Genomic DNA, 18,117 nt, shown 5'->3' with positions numbered 1-18,117 from the left:
TGCCATGGCAACCATGGGGCTGTCCCAACAAATAACTGGCCCCACCCACTGTGCTGGACACACATTGGACTTGGTTTTCTGCCAGGGATGGGAGCAGGGTGGCGGTGTGGAGGAGTTGTCTATCTCTCCGTTGCCATGGACCAACCACTTCCTGATCACATTTAGGCTCACTGCGCCCCCTAACCTCCGCAAAGGTGGAGGACCTATTAAGATGGTCCGCCCCAGGAGGCTTATGGATCCGGACGGATTCCTGACGGCTCTTGGGGATTTTCCCGCTACCTCAGTAGGTGACCATGTCGAGGCCTTGGTCGCTCTCTGGAATGGGGAGATGACCAGGGCAATTGACAGGATCGCTCCGGAACGTCCCCTCTCAAGTAACCGAGCTAAACCAGCTCCTTGGTTCACTGAGGAGCTGGCAGCGATGAAGCGAAGGAAGAGGGAACTAGAGAGCGTGTGGCGCTCGGACCCAAGCGAGCCAAATCGAGCACGGTTTGTGTCCTTTCTAAGGGCATATGCCGCGGCAATAAAAGCCGCAAAGAAAACTTTCTTTGCAGCCACTATTGCGTCTGCAAAAAACCGTCCGGCGGAGTTGTTTCGGATTGTCAGAGGTCTTTTAACTCCCCCTACCTCAGGCGGGAGCCCTGACAACTCGGCCACGCGCTGTGAAGCATTTGCTCGGTTCTTTGCAGACAAAGTCGCTTTGATCCGTTCTGGGCTGGACGCCACATTAAATGCAGTCTCCGTGGATGTGACACAAGCACCTGCTTGTCCTATTTTGATGGATTCTTTTCAGTTTGTGAAGCCCGAGGATGTGGACAAGATACTTGGAGGAATGAGGCCTACCACGTCCATCCTAGACCCCTGCCCATCCTGGCTTCTGAAAGAGGCCAGAGGGGGATTGGCTGAGTGGGTAACGGTGGTGGTTAATGCCTCCCTTCGGGAAGGCAAGATTCCAGCGAGCCTAAAACAGGCTATTATAAAGCCGCTGTTGAAGAAACCATCATTGGACCCCACCAAATTTGACAACTTTCGGCCTGTTTCCAATCTTCCCTTCTTGGGCAAAGTCATGGAAAGCGTGGTGGCCTCACAACTCTGGATCCGGCACAGTCTGGTTTCAGACCGGGACATGGTACCGAGACGGTCTTGGTCGCCTTAGTGGATGATCTCCGCCGGGAGCTAGACAGGGGGAGTGTGTCCCTGTTGGTGCTGCTGGACCTCTCAGCGGCCTTCGATACCGTCGACCACGGTATTCTTCTGGGACGCCTTGCAGAGATGGGCCTTGGGGGCACCGCTTTGCGGTGGCTCCAGTCATTTCTGGAGGGCCGTACCCAGAAGGTGTTATTGGGGGACTCCTGTTCAACGCCACAGCCTTTGACCTGTGGTGTTCCTCAGGGCTCCATACTGTCCCCCATGCTGTTTAACATCTACATGAAGCCGCTGGGTGAGATCATCCGGAGTTTCGGGGTGCGGTGTCACCTGTACGCAGATTACGTCCAACTCTGTCACTCCTTCCCACCTGCTACTAAGGAGGCTGTCGAAGTCCTGAACCGGTGCCTGGCCGCTGTAACGGTCTGGATGAGGGCGAACAAACTGAAATTAAATCCAGACAAGACAGAGGTACTCCTGGTCAGTCGCAAGGCCGAACAGGGTATAGGGTTACAGCCTGTGCTGGACGGGGTCGCACTCCCCTTGAAGGCGCAGGTTCGCAGCTTGGGTGTGACCCTGGACTCATCGCTGAGCCTGGATCCCCAGGTTTCAGCGGTGACCAGGGGAGCATTTGCACAGCTTCGGCTCGTGCGCCAGCTGCGCCCGTATCTTGGGAAGTCTGACTTGGCCACGGTGGTACACGCTTTGGTCACATCCCGCCTCGACTACTGCAACGCTCTCTACGTGGGGCTGCCCTTGAAGACGGCCCGGAAGCTCCAGCTAGTCCAGCGCGCGGCAGCCATGTTGTTAACCGGAGCGGGACGCAGGGAGCACACAACGCCCTTGCTGTCCCAGCTCCACTGCCTGCCGGTTTGCTACCGGGCCCAATTTAAGGTGCTGGTGTTATCCTACAAAGCCCTAAAAGGTTCCGGCCCAAAATACCTTGCGAACCGCATCTCGGCCTACGAGTCCACGAGGACCTTGAGATCATCTGGGGAGGCCCTTCTCTCGGTCCCGCCTGCCTCACAGGCACGCCTGGCGGGGACAAGAGAGCGGGCCTTCTCGGTGGTGGCCCCCCGGCTATGGAACTCCCTCCCTGCTGAAATCAGACAGGCGCCTTCCCTCATGGCCTTCCGTAAGGGCCTGAAAACCTGGCTCTTCGAGAAGGCCTTCAACTAAGTGCTATGTTTTTGGAATGACCACCGGAATGGACTACGACTATGAGATTGATTATGACCCCAAAACAAGACGAAGCGGATTTTTAGTTTAATGAGTTGTTGTGTTAGTAAGATGTTGTGTAATGGTCTTGATCTATTGTAAATTGTTGTTTTTTCTATGTTTTGTACACCGCCACGAGTCGCCCTTGGGCTGAGAGTGGCGGTTAATAAGTGCAAATAATAAATAAATAAATAAATAAATAATAGTCATGGGCGATTTCAACTATCCTGATATTTGCTGCAAAACAAACTCGGCCAAGAGTACAAAGTCCAACAAATTCCTCACTTGCCTTGCAGACAATTTTTCATCCAGAAGGTAGAAGAGGCAACAAGGGGGTAGGCTACTCTTGATCTCATCCAAACAAATGCGGAGGACCTGATTGATGCGGTTGAAGTGGTCGGATCCTTAGGGGCAAGTGACCATGTGATCCTGCAATTTGAGTTACAAAGAAAGGTCAAAACTAAGACAAGTCAAACCTGCATTTTGGACTTTAGGAGAGCTGATTTCCAAAAAATGAAGGAAACACTGAGCAGCATTCCATGGACACTGATACTAAAAGACAAGGGAGTTACAGATGGATGGGAGTTTCTCAAGAGTGACATACTCAAGGCACAATTGCAAACAGTGCCAACAAAGAGAAAAAATAGGACAAGTGCAAAGAAGCCAGAATGGATGCCCAAAGAACTTTTAACTGTGCTAAGACACAAAAGAGACATGCACAAGAAGTGGAAAAAGGGAGAAATCACCAAAGCAGAATTCAAACAAATAGCCAACTCCTGTAGGGAAAAGGTCTGCAGGGCTAAATCATAAAACGAGCTCAGGCTTGCCATGGACATTAAAAACAATAAAAAGGGCTTCTATTCTTATGTCAGTAGAAAAAGGAAGAACAAGGAGGCGATAGGGCCTCTTCGAGAAGAAGATGGGGCAATGCTGACAAGGGATAGGGAAAAGGCAGAACTATTTAATGCCTTCTTTGCCTTAGTCTTCTCACAAAAAGAAAGTCATCTTCAACCTCAGCAAGATGGAGTGGATGAAGAATTAGAGGACATCCAACCCCAAATTGGGAAACAAGTCATCCAGGAATACCTGGCCGCTCTAAATGAGTTCAAATCCCCAGGGCCAGATCAACTACACCCAAGAGTATTGAAGGAACTAGCGGAAGTCATCTCGGAACCATTGGCAATCATCTTTGAGAGTTCTTGGAGAACGGGAGAAGTTCCAGCAGACTGGAGGAGGACCAATGTGGTCCCAGTCTTCAAGATGGGAAAAAAGGATGACCCAAACAATTACCGCCCGGTCAGCCTCACATCGATAGCAGGCAAGATTCTGGAAAAAATTGTTAAGGAAGTGGTCTGCAAACAAATGGGGTCATCGCTAATAGTCAACATGGATTTATCAAAAACAAGTCATGCCAGACTAATCTGATCTCTTTTTTTGATAGAGTTGCAAGCTGGGTAGATGTGGGGAATGCCATGGATGTAGCGTTCCTGGATTTCAGTAAGGCCTTCGACAAGGTCCCTCATGACCTTCTGGCAAACAAACAAGTCCAATGTGGGCTAGGCAAAGCTACGGTGAGGTGGATCTGTAATTGGCTAAATGGAGAAACCCAGAGGGTGCTCACCAATGATTCCTCTTCATCCTGGAAAGAAGTGATGAACGGAGTGCCGCAGGGTTCTGTCCTGGGCCCGGTCCTGTTCAACATCTTTATTAATGACTTAGATGAAGGGTTAGAAGGCATGATCATCAAGTTTGCAGATGACACCAAATTAGGAGGGATAGCCAATACTCCAGAGGACAGAAGTCGAATTCAAAACAATCTTGGCAGATTAGAAGTTTTCTAGGAATGGACAGGATGACCCCAGCTGCCGCAGTAAGAGCGGAACTGGGAGTATATACAGTGGATGGCTTATCTAAAATCAGGGCCTACAACTACTGGGCAAAACTGATTGCCATGGCAAATGATAGACTTCCAAAATTGTGCCTGTTGGAGCAGAAAGAAAATCAACATCAGTCCTCTTGGCTAGTTCTCCTGACAAAATATATTAGGAGCTGTGGACTCCCGACTCGGTATCTGAACGTCTTAGAAGAGCTAGACCCAAAAATAGTTGCTCAACGAGTATTGGATATAGAAGGCCAAAAAGACATTGCTACTCTCGAATGAATGAATAAAGTTTATTGCACTAGCCATAGGCCATGACATCACATTGCTACTCTCAGTAAAGCTGGCTCATTGAAATGGTTAAGCCGCTTTAAACACACCTTCCAAACAGCTCGATATCTAAAAACAGATATGGCAAAACACCTTAAGAGGGTATTTACCAGAGCTCGTTTTGAGCAGTGGATTCAATGGTCAAGCACGGAAGGTTTAATCAGGTCCCATACAACGAACGAGTTTGTATTTGCGGAGCATCAGAGGTGGAGGATATCACACATGTTCCGTTCAACTGTGAGCTGTATAAGAAAGAGAGAGACCATTGCCTTGGACCATAAATTATTCACAAAACACACTGGGATCCACATATTAGAACTTCATTTATGTTGGCTGGCCAGAATCCTAAAATAACACACAAAACAGCCCTTTTTCTATTCAAAGCAACACAGCTGAGAATTGCACATTTAGAATTAAATGGGGTAAACTGTGGAGGTGACACAGATATTTGACCTGAACGGGATCTGCCAACAGTTTGTTTATTTTAACCTCTTTTATTTTAACCTCTCCGACGTTGTATGTTGTATGACTATGTATAACAACCGAGCGTTGTATGTTGTATGACTATGTGTTAAATGTGTTATGTGTTAAATGTGTTATGTGTTAAATGTTTCGATACGGCCAGTAGGCCAATCAATAAAACGTATCTATCTATCTTGGCAGATTAGAGAGATGGGCCAAAACTAACAAAATGAAGTTCAACAGGGACAAATGCAAGATACTCCACTTAGGCAGAAGAAACGAAATGCAAAGATACAGAATGGGGGATGCGTGGCTCGAGAGCAGTATGTATGAAAAAGATCTTGGAGTCTTCATGGACAACAAGTTAAACATGTACCAACAATGTGATGTGGCGGCAAAAAAAGCCAATGGGATTTTGGCCTGCATCAATAGGAGCGTAGTGTCTAGATCTAGTAGGGAAGTAATGCTACCCCTCTATTCCGCCTTGGTTAGAGGAGGGCGACTTAAATGATCAAGGGTCTGGAAGAACAAGCCCTATGAGGAGCGGCTTAAGGAACTGGGCATGTTTAGCCTGAAGAAGAGAAGGCTGAGAGGAGATATGATAGCCATGTATAAATATGTGAGAGGAAGTCACAGGGAGGAGGGAGCAAGCTTGTTTTCTTCTTCTCTGGAGACTAGGACACGGAACAATGGCTTCAAACTACAAGAAAGGCGATTCCATCTGAACATGAGGAAGAACTTCCTGACTGTGAGAGCCATTCAGCAGTGGAACTCTCTGCCCTGGAGTATGGTGGAGGCTCCTTATTTGGAGATTTTTAAACAGAGGCCAGATGGCCATCTGTCAGGGGTGCTTTGAATGCAATATTCCTGCTTCTTGGCAGGGGGTTGGACTGGATGGCCATGAGGTCTCTTCCAACTCTATGATTCTATGAAGTAGCAACGAAAATAATTTTTATGAGAAACTGTATTAAGGGGTCACAGCATTAAAAGGTTGAGAACCACTGATCTGCTATGAAGCTCAAGTCTAGATTCTTCAATTTTTAGGATGGGCTCACAACAATCCATATATAATAGTGCTGTACTAAATTGTAAAGATGCATTGTTTGAACATACTTGTTTCTCTCCTTTCCATCCACAACAAATCCATGATACAGCTACACTTAATGATGCACTCTGGGAACAAAATACAAATCAGACAAATCTTAGTCTCAGCAATTACTGAGAGGAATTAAAAATCTGTTATAAATTATAACATGGACAACCAATTGAAACTGAAAATGGAAACTTGGATACACAAATCTTTGTGAACAAAATAAGTATTTTGAAGCATGGAGATCTGTATCACACTCGACACATGCCCTATGTCTAAGAACTAAGATATATTTTTCTTTGGAACTCTATTTGGTTTCATGTATGAATTTCCCCATTTCCCCTAGTTTCCATTTTACATGAATTTTGCCTGTCCAAATCAAAAGTAAGTTAGAATATAAGCATGAGTTTAACACTGGTTTTCGGAGAGACTTGAAGAGAGAGCCAAGGAAAACTAGTTGAAGAAACAGGACCAGGTTCACAATAGTCAGTCACATCTAATGGCAAGTAGCAATGGCATATGTATGTATGTCTGTGTAGTTTTCACACATGAAAAGGTTCATATGAGACATTTTATGTAATCACATAGTCCCCACTAAATCCCTAAACCAAGTTACTGGGCTAATTCTGAATAAGGCCTAAGTTAAATATTATCAAAATTGGTTCTAGACAGCGATAAGAGAACAATGTTATAACATTGAAAAATTCCTAAATAAATTAAACTATAAGTCTAAAATCTGTAGTAACTTTTTGAAAATAGTTCACTCCCATTGGTACAGTGTTTGAGAAGTAACTCATTCTCACCATTCTTTACAATGCTGAAAAAATAACACATTCTGTTGCCTGTTGTACTGCTGAATGGTCTTTTGTTCCTTTCTATTACTTTACAATTGACAATAGAATGGCAAAGAACTCATGTCAAAAAATAAAATCCTGTCAAAATGTCTAAAATGCCTTTTACAGTAATTTTTGAAAGTAACTAGAAACTGCTACTCATTATCCCAATAAAGTAACCTGGGGAGTAACTAGCTAGTTACAGGTAATATGATACATGTAGCTGAATACTATCCAGGTTTGAGCAAACAATTAGACCCAATTGTAAAGATTCTAAGTAAACAAAGGAACAAACTAGCAAAAATAACTTCAGGGATTCATTATTAAATGCAAACAGAGACAGCTATCTCCTTGTTGATGGAGAAGATTCAAACGTGGTACATATTCAGAAGAATGTGCTTAGAAAACTATGCTACTGAATCACTTATTTATCAAGATTGTATAACTGTAAAGCCTAATGCAATCCAACTACTTTTTTTACTTTCATCTCCATAGGTCCAGGCGTCAAAAGGGTAGTCTAAAGCATTTAACTCCCTGCTCTTGTACTCAGAATATCTAAGCAGGGCTCTATAGTATCCAATGAATAGGAAAGATATTTGGCCTTTTATATGATAAGGATCCTGATCACAGGCATAACGAAGTGGCACTTTAACTGTCATTTCAGGTAAAGTGAAATGTCAACAGCATCTAGAGATGTGGGTCACCAAGCAACTAGCGTGAGAAACCAAACCTAGGAGGCTCAGAGCAAATCAATCAATTGGCAAGAGTTGAGGTCAATCTCAAAAAAAGCAGAAGTATTTGAAATATCAAGAACAAGCCAGGATCTCAACTCCAAAGAGTTTACCTACAGGAGGGAGCAATAGATTCGTGTTTCAACAGAGAAGAAGATAAGGCACATGTAATTAGCAACACTATGTTGTATGTGCAAAAGCAGCATTTTTCACTTCATGATTCTCTATGTGCTGCTTCCATTGATATCTTTGATCCAAAGGTATCAATGGAGACGACAGATCAAGAATATCTCTACTTTTCTGGCCCTCCATATGTTGCTAAGCTTCAACTCCCAACACCTCTAGCCAGAAAAACTAATAATGGAATGCTGAGAAATATCATCTAGCAACTCTGTGACAGAGCACCAATAATCAATGTGTGACAGTTTCTGTGCCATCTTCCAGTACAACTCCTGCATTAGAACCTACTTACAAACATATGTAGGCTACCATAACTGATGACACTGGGGAGCAGAGCAACAGAAAACACATTTCTTTTACTCTGCCTGCTTGCTGTACATTGGGATGCTGCTGGACTTACTTCTACATTCCAAGGTACCAGAAATACAAGATGTATCCATGAATATAAAAATGAACTCAGAGAAGGCAAGTGGTATAAGCAAAGAGCTCTGTTTGATTGTTTATCTAAATGGGAAGAGGGTCAATTGGATCATCAATTAAAGATAACATTACCTAAGCAGAAGATTGTAGCAGAAGAAGCCAAAAGTACAACCAATATTACATGATTCTAGTAGTTTCCTAATAGTCCAGTGGTTCCCAACATTTTTTGACCAGTGACCCCTTCAACCACAAACCACTTCAACCAGCGACCACTTTGACCAGGGATCATTTTGACTAGGGTCCACTCTCCAACATTAGTACCAAAAGGGTTACAAATAAGTTTTTGGACAACTTCAGATTTGATTTGGGGTGCGGATTCAGAAAATTGCATTGGATAGACCATATCAGCTCTAGTCTCTGATACAGAACATGTGCCATGGTCAGTGACAGGGAAGAAGTGGCAGGTGGCACAAAAGGAGAGGAAATAAAATAAATAAATAAATAAAACAAAACAAACAAACAAATAAATAAATAAATAAAGAGGAAGGAGACTTGCAGACCAGATTTTCATCCTCGCAGCCCACTGTGGTCCATGGCTCACAGGTTAAGAACCACTGTAATAGCCCAACTGTTCCATGGAAACCTTGCACACATATTTTGTAGAATGTTCTAGAGCCCTCCTCTGATTGACAGAACTAGGACTCTTTAGTAGAATATTCAAAATACTAAATCACAATACAAATCTCAGGATTTTGTGGGTTAGACCTGTAAGTATTAAAATGTATGAAATGGATATAACTGTGTAATGTGGATATTTCAAAACACTAACATCCTAATATTCTCTGAAGGATCCAGGCATATGACCTCATCAGATGGAGCAATTTGCTCATCATACGCCACTTGCTCTCCCCTTTCACTACTTCCAGCCGGGCTCCGTGGTAAAAGGGGAGAGCAAATGGCATATGCCATTGTCTCGGCAACACAGGAGGCTTCCCATGTTGCTTTTGCTACAATGAGGGGAAGACGGATGGTGGATGCATCGCCCAATAGGATGCAGCCAGCATTAAGTTGGGTGATGTGGGGCATGGGGCAACAGGTTCTCCGTGCCCCCTCCTGGGATCCCACAGATTTGCCACAATGTGTAACAAATCCCTCACTTAATGTGATAAGGTCCTTGGTTGATCTCTTCACTAGATTTGTAACCCATTTTGAAAAAAGATCACTCACCTCAAAAATGAACACCATTTGTATCCCTAGTGTGATTCTACATATTTCAATCTAGATTTTTCTTGACAATGCATACATAAGAAAATAAAATGATACACTCTAATTATACATGGCACAGCATTTAATGGCTGTCCTGCAACAGCAAGCAATTTAACACCTACATTAGGCATGGCCTAAATGAGATATTAATTTGGAAACAGCTGTGCATAGTAATACAACACATTTGTTATGAACAGAGTGACATGCACACAGTGACATCATTTATAATCTACTTTCCCTTTCTGGACTTCTGTGAAATGGCAAAATGGTGAGCATCCAGAGGAAACTAAAAAAATATGACTTGGTAGAAATAGTAGTTGCTTCTGGGCATACAGAAAGTATATATTCTCAACAGTCTTCAAATATAAAATCACAAAGTTGATTTTATACTTGTGCTGCCTGAGGCATGGCACCCATTCTATTCCATGTACACACGTTAAGCAAACCTGAACCCAGCCTCAGCAGCACTTCACCTGAACCCAGAAGCCAGTTTGATTCTTCAAAATAGTCTACGTGGCATACAAAATCTGTGCACAAATTGTGGGATTTATGAGATAGGAATATGTCATTAAAGATAGTGTGATAATATAATATCTCTTAAAGGGAGTAGACTAGACAGAACTAAAAAATCCCATCAAACAGAGAACTGACAGGTCTGTAGATTTGATTAGTAGATACGTTTTACATTTGTTCATTAGTTTTTGTATGTTTTGTGCATAGCTTTGACTTAGTAGTTTTGTCAGCTGTTGCTGGTTAGTATTTTATATTTAAAATGCTTCGTTTGTGTTTGGCATAAATTGTTTCATTGCATACATCATTGTTTGTATGATGGGGTGTTTATCTCATTGCATAAAAATATTTAAAAATATATGTGCACAAAGAGATGGAAAATACCATGGGGAGCAAGGGAAACAGCTTTGAAAGTGTAAGAAACTTTTTGTCCCCCTAGCAGTGTGTGCATCCCTGAAAAATCACCTCTAAGAGGTTTCGTTGACAAAAGGCAATTGCTTTTACATCTTGAATCCTACGTATTCTTTTCATGCAGCAAACTCAGTAGGATCTATATCTAAGTAACACATACATAAAACATGGTGATCACTTATTCAGAGGGAGATTTTTGTACTTTTCGTGCAAAAATCACAAAGGGTTAAAACTGATAAAAATTTGGCTGACTTGTGTCCATATTTTCACGAATATGCGCATCACATTTATAGCCTCCTAAAATGTCCCTCAACTGTTCGGACCTACGTGCTTCCTAACATCCATAAGTCCTAGTAAAAACATAAGCGCACAAAAATCCAAATAAGCTTTCCAAAATCCTTGACTGGTAGAGACACAAATATGCCACACTGACATATAGAACTATACAAGAGACATACCGATCCATGACACCGCTATTTTCTTCAGGGTCACCCTTTCCCCTTTTTTGCAGACATCACACAGTTTCTCAAGTAAGAAACCTGACAGTTCTGTCATCGGACTTTGCAAAGTAGCTGATAAAACCTGACAGAGACAAGAATTATACAATGGCCTGGCTGTGTTTTTAAGAAAAGGCTCAGATGTTCTGCATGCAGCTCTAATGGAAAATCTTGCAGGTTTCCCCGAACAGGTCATAATTATGTTCATGCACTGATGCTACTCTGCCCTCTACTGGCCCATTTATGGACATGTAACAGAAAAGTTTGGTTTTTTTTTTAAAGGAAATCCATGCAAAACTACATTAAGCTCTTTTAAAATGTATTGATATTAAATAACCACTTTGCCCTTTTAAGAATTAATATGCAAAATGACTAATTAAAAAAGATGGACATTAAACTGCACTATGTACTTTCAATATCTTAATACTGTTACAACACTGATATCAAACTGAAGAACTTTTTTATGCAACCCCAGGTATATAGGTACATAAAATAGGTATAAAGATTAAACATTTACTGGTAATAAATCAGCATTTGTGAGGCTTGCTAAACAGGCTGATTTTTCTTTTTATGAAGCTCAGCTGAAGCAATTTCTGCACAGTAAACACTGCACATTATTGCCAAGAAATTTGTATAGATATCTATGTTGTATTCAGAAACCTTTTACTTTTGCCAAAGTTTTAGTAACCCCTACATTGAATTAATGGAACAAAATTTGGGGGTTTTTTTCCATGTCAGGAGTGACTTGAAAAACTGCAAGTCACTTCTGGTGTGAGAGAATTAGCTGTCTGGAAGGACATTGCCCAGGGGATGTCCGGATTTTTTTTGATGTTTTATCATCCTTGTGGGAGGCTTCTCTCATGTCCCCACATAGGGAGCCAGAGCTGACAGAGGGAGCTCATCTGTGCTCTACCTGGATTCGAACCTGGAACCTGTCGGTCTTCAGTCCTGCCAGGACAAGGGTTTAATCCACTGCACCACCGGGGTCAGGAACCATAGTTTAAAAGGCTGTGTTATAGTCAGATCAATGACCCATCCTACCCATTGTTGTTGACTCCTAAGTGGGGGCACTTACAGACAGGCACTATATCCCAGGATCAAATCCCAGGTTTTCTGTTTATCCCAGATTATTTGGCAGTGTGGACTCATATAATCCAGTTTAAAGTAGAAAACCTGGGATCAGGTCCTGGGATATAGGACCTGTCTGAAAGGTCCCTGGGAGAGGCTCTCCAGAGCTTCAGATGGGAGTTTCTCTCAGGGCGGTTTCACAAAGTGGTAAAGTTTGCTTTGACCGGGATTTTAAAAACTTGGGTTGGGGTGAACTGTAGTCCACACCAGCCACAAAAGCTTGCACTTTTGCAGCTTAGTTTCCAAATGCGCTCCCAGAACCTTCTGGGAGAATGCCCAGATACTCTAACCCTTCTCCCAACCCTCCCCAAACCCCTTTTGAAAATAACTTACCCAGTTTTCATTAGCATGGTGCCGGGGCTCTTGTGGTGTGTAGGAATGGCATGCCAGGAAGGGGGAGGGGCAAGAGCTATTGGTGTCCTCACCATTTTCCAGAGTAATTTAGCCCAGAAAACCATGGGACTACTGTCTGGACTGCCCCCTCAAAAGTCCAGGACTGGGCTGGACCTGTTATGTTACTCTTGGCATACAGAAAGTCCAGCCAAACCAAGACTGCATTGGACCTGCCAGGCTGTCTGCTTGTCATCCTGTTGGGGCTGCCACTCCCCACTGGCTTCATAGCTCCCATGAGCCCTTGTGATAATGTCTGCTGATGTCATAATATGGCACCCACTTGACCAGCAAGGGGGAGTATAGCAACCCCTTTTTTTCTTGCTAATCACACATGTGGGCCATTATGATGTCATCCTGCTTCAATATCTGTTAAGCATTAAAATTACAGGACATTGTCTTAGATTCAATCTGGCAACCATTCTCTTTGTTCTCAACTGGAAGAGCAATTACAACCATCAATCTGTTGTCTAAATATAGGATGAAGGCATTTGTGTGATGGATGGTATCTCCATGTATCCATGAGAGTATGAGAGGAGCTTAGGAAGGATTATGACTAATTAGGGCAGTCTCTACAAAATTATGTGGACCAGTTATGTGGACCACAGCTCCAACATGAAATAACATCAGTCTTCTACCATTGGACTCATTTTGATAATCCAAAGTGGGTTTAGGGACATGGAAATTTCACAGTTCCAATTTTGTTGCATTTCACTTGCCTAGATGCATTTTCTTCCTTCATTTTATATCAGGTTATCTATTAATTTATACAATTGCTTGCTAAATAGTGTGTGTGAATTGCTGGCTACATTATCTTACATATAAACTTTTTAAACACATTTTTTCTTAATGCATACATTTTGTACCCATTTTTGTGATTGACTGAAATGTGTTTGGCCACACATTTTGAGGTATACACAGGCCTGAGTAACAACGGAAAAATTTGTTTCTAAAATCGATTCGTTTTTGGGGGTTTTTTGCGTTTCGTTATTTAAAATAATTACAAAATTTTCCTTTTAAAAAGTTCGATATTTACGAAATTTCGTAAATGTGAAAAAATTTACAAAACATTAACGAATCGATTTCCGAAACAATAACGAATTGATTCGTTAATGGCGGACGCGACCGCGAAATACGCTAAAAAACCTCCAAAAACTTCTGAAGCTTCCCTCTCCCTCTGTTGTTGACTGTTGGTGTGATATTATAATTTTTTTTCACTAATTAAACAAAAAACAACCATAAAACTTGCCCCAGACATGCGGAAATAATAACGAAACGACCTCAAAACAATAACGAAACGAATACAATAACGAAATATGAAGCATTTACAAAAATATTTAAAAATTCGTTTTTTAAAAAAATTGCTCCAGAATGGTTCGTTATCGTTTTGTAATTAAAAAAATTAACAAATTATTAACGAATTACAAATTAACAAAACGAAACCGCCCAGCCCTAATACACATGTATAATTTGAAAAGGGGGGACCCAACGTGAAAGTGAAAAAGAGATACACACATTTATGTAGCCCTAAATGGTTCTGGCCCAGCTTACCTGTCTGAGCGTATCTCCTTCTATGAGCCACCTTGGAGGTTATGATCTTCTGGGGAGGCCCTACACTTGGTCTCACCTCCTTCACAGGTGTGACTGGTGGGGTTGAGAGACAGGGCCTTCTCAGTGATGACCCCTCGGCTGTGGAACTCCCTCCCCAGCAAAATCAGACCAGCTCCCTCCCTCCTGACCTTTAGGAATAAACTAAAAACATGGCTGTGGGACCAGGCCTCTGGACAATAAACTCAGTACAATAAGTGATACGCAATAAGTGGCTCATGGGTTATAATTTTGGATTCTGTGGTTCTAGTAATTGGTTTTTAATGTTTAGATGTTTTTAGTTTTATGGTTTTAATGCATACATTTGTTTTATTTGTATATCTGTTTTATGTGGCATTGAATTCTTGTCTATTTGTAAGCCACTCTGAGTCACCTTCGGGGTGAGAAAGGTGGTATATAATTGTAGCAAATAAATAAATAAATAAATAACAGTTACATGATCAGATAAATTTATTGTAAGATAGGCTTAATGTGAAATTATTTTTCTTCTTCCTCTATTAGTTCTATTTATTTATTTAATTTAGATCCTTACTTTCTCACAGAATGAAGTTCAATGTGATCTTTATTATATCTACTTAAATGTGCCCACTGTTTACTACCTCATTTTGCAGCAGCAGAAAAGCTGTTTTTTTTAGTCACCAAGATCTGACTCTGTATTATATATTTTCGGTTTTCATTGCTGAATCAATTTTTAACTCTGAGCCTTAACTCTTCATGGAACAGAAGTTTCTATAATTACCTTTTCTGCATTTTCTGAAATACGTTATACTAACAAGACAACCCATCCATTGAAACCTGGAACTCAATTAAAGCATTAGGTTTTGTAAGAACATGCTGTCTGTTCAGACACATCACATTTCAGGTATTTTCTCCACCTGCTCCATTTCTAAGCAGTATGGCGATTCCAAGCTAAATCAGTTCTAATGAAATATCATGTTCCATTCTTCTAGATGGCCTCAGATGTTGATGAGAAGAAATTAAATTATTCAAAGCAGCAACGTACAATAAAAAGGATAGGCTTCCTTAATAAATATGGTAATCTTGTAAATGATATCATTTCTGTTTTTTTGCACTGTAGATGAATGGTTATGAAGGGCTTCTGAACAAAAGCCAAAGCAGAAGTAACAGAATTATTTAAGACATTGGTTACAAAGTAGCAATTTACACTGATCAGTTTTAGCGGCATAAGATACCATCATGCACTAAGAAGGACTATCTAATACAGGACCATCTTTACCACTGATACCCAGCCCAATCATTGACCATCCAGAGATGAAACCATGGAGATATTAAATATGGGACCTAACTTGTCTGTTTTTGCTATTATCTTCCGCATGTTCAGCTTTAATGGCTGAAAAGGATAATGTTTGTTCTCATATTAGCCTGACTCTTGTACATTACTGGCATGTGAGCCTCACTGGAAACTCTGGTGTTCTAATTGGTCCTAATGTTTTATGAAGAGCCATTGCAGAAGCAAACTATGACAATGTGCCTTGGTGTGCTTGAAAGAATTGAACATTTCCATACAGCACTAGCTGTGGACACATTCATCCCCATTTATGTCACATCTGCTTTCCATCATACCTGGGTGACAAGCATGGCAATGAAAGGTTTGATACAACTGGGAGTTTCATAGCCTATAGAATAACCAATATTTCACACCCAGGTTACAGAAAAACTATTATAAAATGGATATTGACAGAGATGGATTGTAGACGCTGTAATATAATCTCACAGCTTTGATGATCTCAAACCTCTTGAGCATCATTTCACAGTTTATGGTACAGTATCATCACAATCCCTCAAAAGAATTACAGCTTTCTAACTAATCTCTCCCTATTGGTTACACGATATGGTAGCCATGAAGCTCAAATACAAAGAGGCTATAGTATGAATGATGGCACGCAGGTCTCTCCACCCCCCGCCCCCCAACCAATATTTGTAAGTCTGGGAGTGATAAATGGCACATGAGTTATAAACGAGCAACAAGGTCAGAGCAACTGAAAACAGAGTTCAAAGAAAAGTCACAATTTTACAGAGTTCAAGAAGAGGCCATAGACTGAAGTTGCTCAGTGCTGCTTGATAAGGTCAGGAGGGGAGCACTAAATAATAGAAGACAGTGAACTGATGAGCAATAATGGCTTGTCACTGATAAGCACTGCACAAGGTACATCCACTTCACATATGATGCTATTTCTACAAATATGTGAGAAGGAAAGAAGGAAGGAAGGAAGGAAGGAAGGAAGGAAGGAAGGAAGGAAGGAAGGAAGGAAGGGGGAGGGAGGAAAGGAAAGGAAAGGAAAGGAAAGGAAAGGAAAGGAAAGGAAAGGAAAGGAAAGGAAAGAAGGAAAGGGCCCTTGTGAGTATTGTACATTGGGAGACAACTTTTGATCATATAATATACGCAACTAAATTAGCAGGTTCAGGATCTTCAAACATGGTATTGCAATTGGGATTCCCTTTCACACACACTATGTCCGAAGTAGTTACAGCTGGTGATTCTAGGGCTAGATCCACGCTGCCCTATAGCCAAGGATCTGATCCCAGATTGTCTGCTTATCCCAGATTATCTAGCAGTGTAGACTCATATAATCCAGTTCAAAGCATATAATCTGGGATCAGATCCTGAGATATAGGGCAGTAAATCCAGCTGAGATTTATGAAACCATTCCAAGTTTTGGATAGCTTTAACAAAGCTCTCGAAGGTGCTGAAAAAAAGAAGCTTTTTTATTTCAGGCATATGATTCAGCATCTTAAAGAGATTCTTTAAAGTCTTGAATAAATCTGCAACTGGCTTCTCCAACCCACTGACATGGAAGCCATAAGCTCACATTGGTTTAAAGGAAAACCATGATTGTAAAGAGGTTCTTCAAATTATTTGGGTTAGCAGAACCATGTTAATCTTCATGTTGAGTTTGGAGAAAGGATTTTTTTTTTTAAAAAAATAATGTTAATACTAGTACCAAATCATATTTTTCTATGTTCTTAGATAGAAGTCTAAAGGTAAAGGTAAAGGTTTCATCTGACATTAAGTCTAATCATGTCTGACTCCTGGGGTGGTGGTGCTCATTTCCATTTCTAAGCCGAAGAGACAGCACTGTTTGTAGACACCTCCAAGTTCAAGTGGCCACCATGACTGCATGGAGCACCATTACCTTCTCCCAGAAGTAGTACCTACTGATCTACTTACATTTACATGTTTTTGAACTGCTAGGTTGGCAGAAACTGGGGCTAACAGAGGGAGTTCACGCTGCTCCTCAGATTTGCACCTGTAACCTTTAGATCAGCAAGTTCAGCAGTTGCTAGTGTGAGAGAATTGACCGTGTGCCAGGACATTGCCCAGGGGACATCTGAATGTTTTGATGTTTTACCATCCTTGTGGGTGGCTTGTCTCATGTTCTCACATGGGGAGCTGGAGCTGAGAGAGGGAGCTCATCCATGCTCTCCCTGGATTCGAACCTCCGAACCTTGGGACTGCCTGTGTATTCTATATGAAATTACCGATTTCATGTTCTGTCAAAAATGTAATACAACTGTTCGATTGCCTGACACGATAAATAAATAAATAAATAAATTAAACAATTGTGTTTGAGAATATATGTGTGTGTGTTTTGCATATATATAGAAGCTGTTTAAGATTCATACATCATCTCTTTTTAAACTCACTCCTATAATCGGTTCTTGGTTGATTTTCAGGAAATTTTCAAAACACTGATACCTGAAGAGCCTTATCACACTGTAGTAGGACTCCTATATCTATGGGATCAATATCCATGGTTTCATATATCTACATCCTACAAAAAAATCTTTCTAAGCATATTCTAGATCTTACTTTGTGACTGTGATATTCTTGGACCAGAAGTCTATCATTTCAATCAGGTCCACAATTCTTCATGGTTTTGTGTATTTACATGAAGTACAAGGGCATATCCCCATGGATTACTGGATTTAGAGTAAAAGTACACTTTAACTACCATGGTAGTATCCTATGGAATCACGGGATTTGACATTTAAGGAA

General features: G+C 41.5%; 1 long non-coding RNA gene across 1 annotated transcript in view; it reads right to left on the bottom strand.

Moving 5' to 3' along the window:
- The window catches only part of LOC137096714 (uncharacterized), a 354,124-nt gene extending 343,056 nt beyond the window's left edge, over positions 1–11,068 (bottom strand). Inside the window, exon 1 of the long non-coding RNA XR_010909640.1 lies at positions 10,935–11,068. This is a non-coding gene — a long non-coding RNA (uncharacterized lncRNA). The remainder of the gene's footprint in view (positions 1–10,934) is intronic.
- Positions 11,069–18,117: the final 7,049 nt, after the last annotated feature.

The sequence above is a fragment of the Anolis sagrei genome, chromosome 3 (assembly GCF_037176765.1).
Source record: "Anolis sagrei isolate rAnoSag1 chromosome 3, rAnoSag1.mat, whole genome shotgun sequence".
In the NCBI taxonomy this organism is placed as follows: domain Eukaryota; kingdom Metazoa; phylum Chordata; class Lepidosauria; order Squamata; family Dactyloidae; genus Anolis; species Anolis sagrei.
This window is presented reverse-complemented; position numbering and strand designations above follow the sequence as displayed.